The sequence below is a fragment of the Anser brachyrhynchus genome, assembly GCF_964034855.1.
Source record: "Anser brachyrhynchus genome assembly, chromosome: 12".
NCBI lineage: Eukaryota > Metazoa > Chordata > Aves > Anseriformes > Anatidae > Anser > Anser brachyrhynchus.
Genome location: NC_137707.1, coordinates 18,385,615 through 18,395,727, shown reverse-complemented (window position 1 = coordinate 18,395,727; position 10,113 = coordinate 18,385,615). Strand labels below are relative to the sequence as shown.

The 10,113-nt window shown below is 52.3% G+C and overlaps 1 long non-coding RNA gene across 2 annotated transcripts in view; it reads right to left on the bottom strand.

The window, feature by feature from the left end:
• Window positions 1-613: 613 nt before the first annotated feature.
• The window catches only part of LOC308176793, a 41,165-nt gene continuing 31,665 nt past the window's right edge, over window positions 614-10,113 (bottom strand). Inside the window, exons 5-6 of one of the 2 annotated variants that reach the window (XR_013938618.1) lie at window positions 4,162-4,337; window positions 614-3,033 (exon numbers count right to left, since the gene is read on the bottom strand). This is a non-coding gene — a long non-coding RNA (uncharacterized lncRNA). The remainder of the gene's footprint in view (window positions 3,034-4,161; window positions 4,338-10,113) is intronic. The other variant, XR_013938619.1, reaches the window with a different exon arrangement.

Sequence of the window (10,113 nt, the reverse complement as noted above, 5' to 3'; positions counted from 1 at the left end):
TCTCGGAGGAGTTCAGAGACCCACATTCAAATCCCTGTGCAATCAGGCAAAGAGGGGATTTCAACCTTAGTTGTACACGTTCCACTTGGCGAGTAATTCACAAGCCCCGTTACCATCCTCAGTCCCTTTGCCATCCATGGCCCTGCCTCGAAATTCTCCATGCTTTTTTAAAAATATTTGTAAATGCCCCGATTAAAACGAAGCGTTTCTACAACTTCTTTTTTTAAAAAGGAAAAAAACACTAAGAAGCCTGTATGGTTTTGTTTTAAATGAATGAACAGAAGCATTTTTCACCTTCTCTCTTGCCAGAGGGCCAAAAAGAAGGTTTATTTGTGAGCGAGCCCCTACCTGGTTCAGAGCAGCTGCTGGCAAGGTGAGGAGCCCTGATCGGAGCATCCCAAGCCCCTCCACTGGAAGTGTCACGAGTTCAAAAGCGAGTTCAAAGTGGTACAAGTCGTCAAAGCCGCAGCACCCTTGAAACTGCTGCTGTCCACGCTGGGACCTCCTGAAAGGTAGCCAGTTTATAGCTAGAGAGAAAGGAAGTAGGAAAACAGGTTCAGAATTTTAAAAAACTTAAAGTGTAAATCTGTCCTTAAGTATAGCACTTGTGCATATAATTATTAATTCATCCCTCTCTGTTATCTTCAAACCCAGAAAACACAGCCTTCCTCTAGGCCCTGCTCTGTAAGCACATCTTTGTCCCACAGAGTTTGTCAACACGTGCCTAAGCAGTTTGCAGCTTGATTTTTGCGACGTGCCAGTCCCGTGTGCATCCCCTCCAGACGTATGTATAGGGAGTGGGTTCGCTTCCCCCGCCTTGTGGTCCTGCAGCAGCTCCTGAGCAAAGAAAGCCCAGAACCATGCCATGGCGCCCAGAGGAATGCAGAGCTCACCCATCTTCGCTCTGTTCCCAGCACCAGCACTTAAAATCCTATCGTCACTCAAACGGGTACATTCCAAAAACACTAATAACAGGGGAAGGCTTCACAGACTTTATTAAAACATTGAAGGCAAATGACACCAGCCCGTGTGCTAATTTAATGAAAATACATTTAATAATTCAATTTAAATATGGTAATTTAAGAGGGCAATAAAAATACATTTTGAACCTACTATCAATCTTGCTTCCTCGCAGGTGCCTTCCCTCTTTATTCCGGGAAGTTTAATGAAAGCACAAAAAGCGGAGCTGCTCTCTCTGGGAGAGAACCAAGTGCCTTTCCCCGGCTCTGGCCGACTTCTGTGCTCGTTGAGGCAATTTGGATGCCACTTTCTGCTCTGGGAAACCCTCATGGGGATGCTGCTGGTGAATACTATATATGATGCCGCTACTGGTGAGAGGAAACCCATCCTGGAATGTGGGGGGACCCCCGAGCTCAGCACAACTTGTCCAAAGCCGGGGTTTGCTGGCGGTGGCTACTGACACCTTCCCAACACGCAGCACCTCCTCCATTTCCCACCAAAGCCCAGCGAGGTCCCACCATGCTCACACAGAGGTGCTGAGCCCCAGTCCAGGGGGACGTGGTGTGCGTGCACGTGAGTTTTAAAGTTTGGTGACATTTTCAGGAAGATGCTATCCGCAGCACTAGTGAAAACCAGGTCTTTTCTCTTTGGAAGGCCCTTACACCGTGCCAGTGTCTCGTGATATTATTCCACCCACACCTGGTGGAGAGCATCCAGAATATTAGCACTTTGGCTTAAGTTTTCTCAAAGCAATTGTGTTTAAGACAGAGAAAACATCAGCTCAGGGAGTTCTGCCCTGGCAGTGGTATAGGAAACTGATGGCAAGGCCATACAGTGGGGCAATGCAGGCAGTACCCCCAGTATCTCTGCAGCATATAGAGTTATTGGCATTCAGGACTGACAGCAAAAGCTTACACATTTCTATATATAGGCATAATTATTTTAAAAGTCTGTCAGAATTAGCTTGAAATTACAAGTTGCATAAAAATAGCACAGTTGCGTGAAAGCAAAAATAAAAACTTCCTGAAAGCTGGGGTCTTCACGGAGGACCTTAGTTCCCTTAGTCTTGGAGTTAGGCACCCAATGGGCCGAGCCTGCTTCAAGAAACACGGCCCCAGTCAGGATTTAAACTTTCTAAAGTTGGAAAGAGGAATATTTTCAACCCATAAAATGACACTGAACAAGCAGGCAGCACAGGGAAAATCATCGTAATTGTGAAGCAGAAAATCAACCTTGAATTAAAGAATGTGTCACACATGTAGACATAAGAGATGCTTGTAACACCTAGGAGAAATGTGGCAAAATGCTAACACCCCCAGAAAAGCCAGGCAGCGCATCTGATCGGAAGGTTTACAGGCAGACAAAAAGACCAAGCAGAGCATGAAGGGACAGCAGCGAGAGTCGGTGTGGGTGCCCGTCTCCAGCCTCAGCAGTGCTCGAGGGGCAGGAGGCGGCCGGGCAGAGCCGAGGTGGGCGAGCACCTGAGCTCTCCATGGCAAAGGCAGCCAGGCACACGCAGGAAGCTGTTAAAGGCCTGGATTAGTTCTTAAAAAGAGATAATGTTTCCAAAACACATGGCACAATGCACTCATTCAGCTGAGAGTCAAATGTCACAGTGGATACAGCTGCAAGACAGTGTCGCTCTTTATTTACAGTAAAATATGTCAAATGGGGAACACAAAGGCATCGTCAGGATAAACATGGGACTGGAGCACACAAAGGCAGGCGGCATCCACAGCGCGTCAGACAACCTGAATAAAAGCCCCGACTACAATACCAGCCCAGTTTCTATGGTGTTTGTGAGTTAATGCCTCAGAACGTTTTACATAAATAAATAACTGGCATCCCACGTTTCAATCACAGCAGAGGACTGACACAGCCTGAAATTCAGGCTACCGAGAGTGGCAGAGGCAGGAACCAGAGGCGCTCTGGAGGGAGGACGTGCACAGGGAGGAAAGGCTTCATCCGAAGGGCTGCTGGTGTGGCTGCGGGCAGGACCCAGCGCCAGTGAGCATGCCACTTTGTGCTTTGGGAACTTGCAGTAAAAAAAGATCAAGCTGTTATCCAAGAGAGCTGGAAAACAAAGGGGAAGTTACACTACAAAACATTTTCTTTCCCATGCACAGAATTACGCGTGCCACGTGTACCGGCATTACAATTCATACATTTGTAATGATGATGGTGATTTCAAATTCCTTTTCACCAGTGTCTGGCACTTACCTCTATCAATCATTTTTCCTTCTATTAAAAAAGACATAGGACAGTCTAAAATCAAGACAGAGTAAGTGGCGCAGTTAGTGACACTTTCTGAAAAATACTATCATACGCTGGCGCTGAATTTAGCTCAAATATCCCAAAATAGCCATCTGTGGAGGAATTGCACATGCACACTCCTGCACAGTTACAGGAAAACAATCATTACCGATAACAGTGCTAAAGATGCAGGCCATGCAGTACCCTACAAACACAAACAGGTATTTTTCCTTTCCATCGCTCACTGAGCAAAGTATTCATTTCAGCCTCCCTTCCAGTTAAGTGCCCCAGGAAATGGTGTGGGAGTCAGGCAGAGGATCCGTGCATCATGACAGAATCGCCTTCAGGACCGAGGATTTTCCAGGCTCTACATCTGCCTTCTGAATGTTCCCATAAAAATAACTTATAGCCTCATAATGTTACTTACTAACTTATGATGTTTACTATTAGAAAAATACTGTGTTTCTGTACTTTTAATCACAACTCAGAGAAAGTATTTCTCTATCATCTACTTATTCTGGATCCCTTCCATTTCTGTTGGACATGGGTCTGCAGTGCGTCCCAGAGAACTTGTCTTAAGGAAAAAAAAAAACAACTTCGCAACCTGGGTTCATGAGAAGGGCTGAAGCCACCATGTACAGGGGTGTGGTGGGCTGCCTCCAGCTGCTGGCTCCTCTGGTTTTGGGCCATCCACTTCACCTCTCCCCATTTCTGTTTCCTCGTAAACCAAACAAAACCAGCAATCTTTGACCATTATTCTAAGCCTGCCAGCACTGGTCTGTCAGATGCTGCTATTTCTTCTTAAGAAAGCATGCACCAAGTTGAGAGGCTGCCCCTCTGCACAAAAACCTTCTCACCATCAAGAACATCTCTACTGAAGAAACCATCACCAAGGAGCTTTTGGCAACTTCTTGCGGTTAACCCCAGCAGTATGAGGCTGATGCTCACCACCACGCTGCAACACATCCCAGTACTGAGCCGTCCCTGCCAGAGGACGAGCGGTGTCCCCTCTGCTCCTGCGGTGGAGGAAAGCCAGACCCAAAGAGCAGCTTCGTGTTCCTCCAAGGGACTCGGGGACAGGCCGACAAACAGCTGCCGTCACCTCCTCTTGCAGCTCCTTCCCACTGCACCAAAGAAAAGAAAACTGAAACACAAATCAAATCCTATTCTACAAAATTAATAGCTTTCACTTGCTTCTTCCCTGTGTCTGCTTTCCCTCTGTAATTACACACGAAGACACGGCGTACTGCACGGTGCTATTGATGAACAAACCCCGCAGCTGCGCAGGCAGACCCCCAGGCAGTTCTGAAAGCAGCACTTTAAAGAAAGTTGGTTCTTTAATATTAAGATATTTATGGTCCCCCCTCTGAATTGATGTGATAACGGCGATGAGCTTGTGGTGGGGAGCAGGTGGCACTGTGAGAACACGCAGTTATTATTCTTGTGAAAAAGTTCTATAGGAACTAATAGAAAATTATCTCCTTACTATTGAACGATGTCAGATGAAGCCAAAAACCCAGGGAAAAGATCTCATTCTCTATTAAATTCAGTAAGATTTGTCAAGTAGTTTCCAAAGAATCAGACCAAATTTTTACGGATTTCTCTCAGTTTCATCTCTCCACGGGGTTTTTGGAAGGGTCACAGAACACTTGCCTATTATCAGCCCTACTGGTGCCCTGTTTAAAATCGCGTGGTTGGCAGCATTTGCTCTTTTCTTACTAGGGTTCCTTTCCATCTATCAGTGATAACGGCTTACAGTCAGCTGGACAAAACAGGAGAGGCCAGGGGATATTAAGAGAGTGGGGTTTGTTTACATTTATTTAAGGGACTTTTCTTTACGTCCTAAAGTACATTTTTAAATGCAGCAGCGCAAATTTTCAAAACATACATAATGCCCCTTAAGACAACCGACCTGCTGTTTGTTTCTTTCTATTCGCTTAACTTGCTGTGCTGCTCACAATTCTTGCTGTGGCCTCCAAAGGGGCCCTGAAATCTCAGGGCCCTGGCGCACGGCGCTTCCCAGAGGCAGACGCCGAGCTGCCAAAAACCCCACGCTTGGGCCCGCGCGGCGCTCAGGACACCGCTGCTGCCCAGGGGCCAGAGGGTGCTGCGGGGCAGCGCTGGGCTTTGTGCCCTTGTTCCACAATTCGGCATCATCACGGGTGTCCTCGCCTTGTGCCAGCGAGGCATGGCACAGCAGGGCACGGCACGGCGTGAGGCCAGTCTGAAGGCCATCCCGCGCCCCCCCAGGGCGCAGCGGGGCTTGCTTTGGCTGGCACAGGCAGCCAAGCCCAGCGCAGCCTCCGGCTTGTGAGCCACCTCCATGAGGGACCAGCACGACGTGACCAACTGGCATCTCTTCTTGAGAGGGGAAAACACACCCCGGTGAAGAGACGCCGCGGGACGGGAGCTCGGTGCCTTTCTGCTTTCGTGCCCGCCAGGGCAGCGCGGGGGGGCTCTGGGGGCAGCGCGGCGGGGAGCAGCCGGAGGGGCACGAATTCCTGCCGGCGGCCAGCCCGGCGGGTCATGGCAACCGGAGCTGGGGGAGGAAAATGAAGCAGCGGGAGCTGTGAGAAAGCGGCGGCACGGCGGGGGGAAGAGGAGGGCGGGAGGGGAGCACGCAGCGCTGGCAGCTCAAGCTTTGCAGCCGGCGGCAGGGAGCAGCGGCCAGCGCCGCTCTCATGAGCGCTGCGCCATCCCGCCTGGCTCGGCCGCGCATCGACCGCCTTCATTCACGCCAGCGACAGGAGCCCGTCGCCTCCGAGCAAGGCGCAGCCTGCTCCGAGCACAAAGGGGCTCGGGGATTCAAGCAGCACACACGGGCTTTAGGTTTGCGAACCCCAAACGCTCCCAGCACGTTCCCAACAAAAGCCGGCGAGGCCGAGAGCCCGTGGCGGCACCGCCTGGCACCAGCCCCCTGGGGCCGCGGCACTCGCTGTGCCCGTGCTGGCAGGGGCCCAGCTCTCCTGCGGGCACACGCGTCTGGTTTGAACCACACGGGCAGCACGGCGACCCCGCTGCCGCACGGAGCCTCTGCTGCTCTGCACAGGGTGCACTGCCTAAAATTAACCGGCCCTCGCTAACAACGATCGCGCTGCCGCTGGATTTTGGGACAGAAAACTGTTTTACTGCATGCGAGTGTTGTTCCTCTGAGTGAGGAAAATTGTTAATCAAAGTGCAGAGATGCTACACTAGCTGCACAGGTACATTAAATGTCCAGTTACTCGGTGATGAATCTTTAATGAAGTTAATCTATTTGACCACACTCTGCTGAAGTCATACCCCTCACAAGCCATCAACAGCAGAAAGATGCGAGGTTTCCACTACCGCCCCTTTCCCAGAGTGCTGTGTGAGCCTGGCTAAGCGAGGGCTGGCTCCTCCTGCACCGCACGGGCCAGCCAGGCCTCGGGGAAGTTTTGCTCACGCCGGGGATCCCACGCGGGCTCTGCGAGGCGCTGCCACCGTGCCTGGCACACGCAGCAGGCACCGCGCTGGTGCTCTCCGGTGAGGTCAGGCCGGCTCAGCGCTGAGCTCCTGTCGACTTCCCGTGGAAATGAATTCCCAGAGAGTTCGGGCCTTTTCAGAACCTCACCCTTAGTATTCTGGGAGCTGCACAGATGCGGCGCCAGTTTTCTTTTTTAACATACTTTCCTACTTTTAGCCGTGAACATGGTCCTCTCCTAATAAGAAAAAAGGGTAAGAACCCGGTAAGAGCCGCAGAAGATGGCTCCATCGCAGGAAGCCTCCAGAAGCACCACAGCCTGCATTTCAGCCCAGCCTGCGTCAGCAGACACACGCCTCACAGCGCTCTCGGCTCCAGGAACAGGGCTGGCCCCGCTGCCCCTGGCCCCCAGGGGCCGGGCCGGGCCCCAGATGCTGCCCTTTCTTCACAGCCACCTCCCCTCCGAGCTGGGGCCCAGGCTGCCAGCAGCCACAGCTGCGGCAGGGGGAAGAGGAGGAAAAAGCTGCCCAAGGCAGCTGGCGGCAGAGCTGCCCGCAGCATCGCCCCTCCTGCCCCTGCTCCAGGGCCGCCCTTCCCCGCGCCGCTGCCACGCGCCCAGGGCACCATCCGCAGTGCCACGGCTGCGCGGGGGCGACTCAGCCGGAGAACTGCAGGGGGAAGAACACGAGCTTTGTAGAAATAGGTATTGTTACATCGGAGTCTGTTTTACAAAAAGCCCCACCCGCTGTGTGAGGAGAAAAAGAGCCCTGTGGGCATTTCGGACAAACGCACGCTACTAATGCAAACCGACGTACTGAGAGAGCGGGTCCGACACAGGAGCTGGGAAGGAGGCACACGCCCACGTAAACCCTACCTGGGGCCAGGGGTAGAGGGGGCAAGTGACAGCGACAAAGGTGCTCGCGAGTGTGAGTGCCTTCGCCAGCTCTGCTCGCGACTGCACCGTGTCGGCTTTTGACACACCGTTCCAATGCCGTGAGCAAACCATGCCATAGCCAACACGGCCTGGATGTGGAAATTCTCGATGGCAACTGCTGTGTGCATACACCTGGAAATCGATGGGATCTACCTGTCCAGTTGCTAACTAGCCGGTGTGGTGCTGGTGTGAAACATTCAGTCATCCAGTGTACGGCTTCAGGAGACAAGGATTTCTGAATAACCACATTTCAGAAATTGTCAGTGAAATGAATTCCCAAGAGAATAAACTTGAAAACGTAAAGCCCAACTCAGGGAACAGCTTTGTGCTTGCCCAGTTCTCATCAGCATCCACAGGGCATGCAAGGGCTAATAAATGCCGCTTCCGAGCCATCCAAGCGGCAGCCAGCACAGGGAGCTGGTGGTCTGACAGCAGGCAGAAGGCTGGGATGTGAGCAAGGCTGTCCCACATGAATACAGTCGGGTTACTCGGATGGCTGGCGTGGGCCGTGCAGGTGCTGATGGTTTCACAGGGGAGTCCAGGCCCCAGAGCTCCCCTCGGGACACAGGTGAGGGACACCCCGGGTCAGGTTTCATCACACCCCAAAAGCTTGGTGCCCTTAAGGTCTCTCCATTTGAGGTTAGCAGGGATATGCACACATGGAACAGGACCACAAAGTTCTGTGCACCCTGCCATCACTTTTAAAGCTCTTCCTTCAATTCTTTCCCACTCTCAGTATCTGCATGGACATTGGGATACACCGACAAGTGTTGCAACCCCAGTGGGGTCCCACCACAGGGTGGCCCCGAGAAGGTATGGGTCCTTCCAGGCTGCAATGACAAACCGTGTGTCCCCGATGAGCCCAAGACCTTGCGATGGGCAGAAACACATCTGAAAATGGTGGAGGAGGCTTGAACACCAACAGAAACTAAGACATGGAAAGGGCTGGCAAAGAGTGAGTTACTGCATGTTGCAAGTCAAAATAAAACTGACCTTTTAGAGGTCTCTAGTCCATTACTCTTGTGCAAATTACATGTGCATCCTCTGATACATACATCCACAGCCATAAACCTGAAACATGAGAGGGACAGAGAAAGAGAGATCTTGCTGAACAAGGGAGTTACATACTGTAGGAATGCAGGAGTGTGTGATCTGCGTTATTTCTTTGCTTAAGGCCACCTAGCAACAGCACATAGGTTAATCCTCCACAGACTGAACAGACAGCATCAGCCAACAGGAAAACAAAACATCCCTGCCAGAAAAAATCAGAACAAGAATTTCCCATTTGTGAGAGGGTTGTAGAAACAGGTATACACGGCACTCCTGCAAAAGGCAGATTTCCTTGTAAATAGAGTTATTGTCCACCTCGTTATTAAAAATACAAAAAGAGCTTCACAACCTTTCCAGCACACCCCTGCGGGAGCTGCGGGAGTCCTGCTCCGCGGGGAGCTGGGGGATGAGCTGGGCCGTGCTCGAGGCTGGTTGCCATCTCAGAGTGCTGCCGTGCCCTCTCCAGCAGTGACTGGTCCTCTGAGAGTCGTGCCCCTCTGCCAGGGGCCTACAGAACCTGCAAGGGCAGGGTCAGGTTTCTACGAGCATCACCTGGATGTTAACACAGGCCGATGCCTTCTTAAAGCCACCATTTGCAGTGGCTTGGTCCCCCCTGCGGCGATCATCTTAGTATTTAAGATTTGGGACAGCTGGCCAAGCAGTTTGTCCTAGCTCAAAGGGCATTCCTTTCAACAAAAGCACAGCAGTCTGTGCTTGTCCCCAGCTCCCCACTTCTGTGCTAGCACTGGGTGCACCAAGAGCCAGCTCTCCACGCCGTCACTTTGTTCCCTGTTTGATTCCTTCCTGGAGCTCTCGCCATTAACACAGGCTGGTACCCAGCCCTGTAAACATATCAGTGACCGCCTGCAGCTCATCCCTCCAGAATGGACCAGCTTTGTTAGCGTTGTAGTGATTGCTTTTCCTCACCTCGTGCTTTTTCCAGAAGGATTACATCGGTCGGGTCCCTGCCATCACTGCCAGAGAACCAGGGAGCAGAGGAGAGATGCGGGGAGATGCTTCCCAAGCGTTCCCTCACTGTGACCACAGGTCCTAAATCTCCTCTCAGACCCGTCCTAAATGGCACCTGTGTCATAACACGTTTGGAGACCCAGAATTCTGACAGCCCTTTGGGACCGTCCCCAGGGACATGTCTGACCCAACCCTTCAGTGAGGTCCTGGCAGCACCCTCCCCAGCGCCACGCGGGATGCGAGCTACGGACGGGTTTGCGGTCGCTCCCTTCCTGCTGCTCACCAACAGATGGTAGCAGCACCGCTGCTGTCACGCCGGTGCTCGCAGCAGGAGATGACTGCTCCAAAACTCTCCCTGGGTGTGGAGAAGCCTCCCTCGCCTCACCCCATGCCCCACACCCCCAGAGCCTCCTCGCAGGCAAGAGCATCTCCCAGCGCAGCGCACTCGACGCAGGGCTCTGGCAGGAGCAGGCGGCAGGGCTGCAGCTCTGTGCACCCGGTGGGA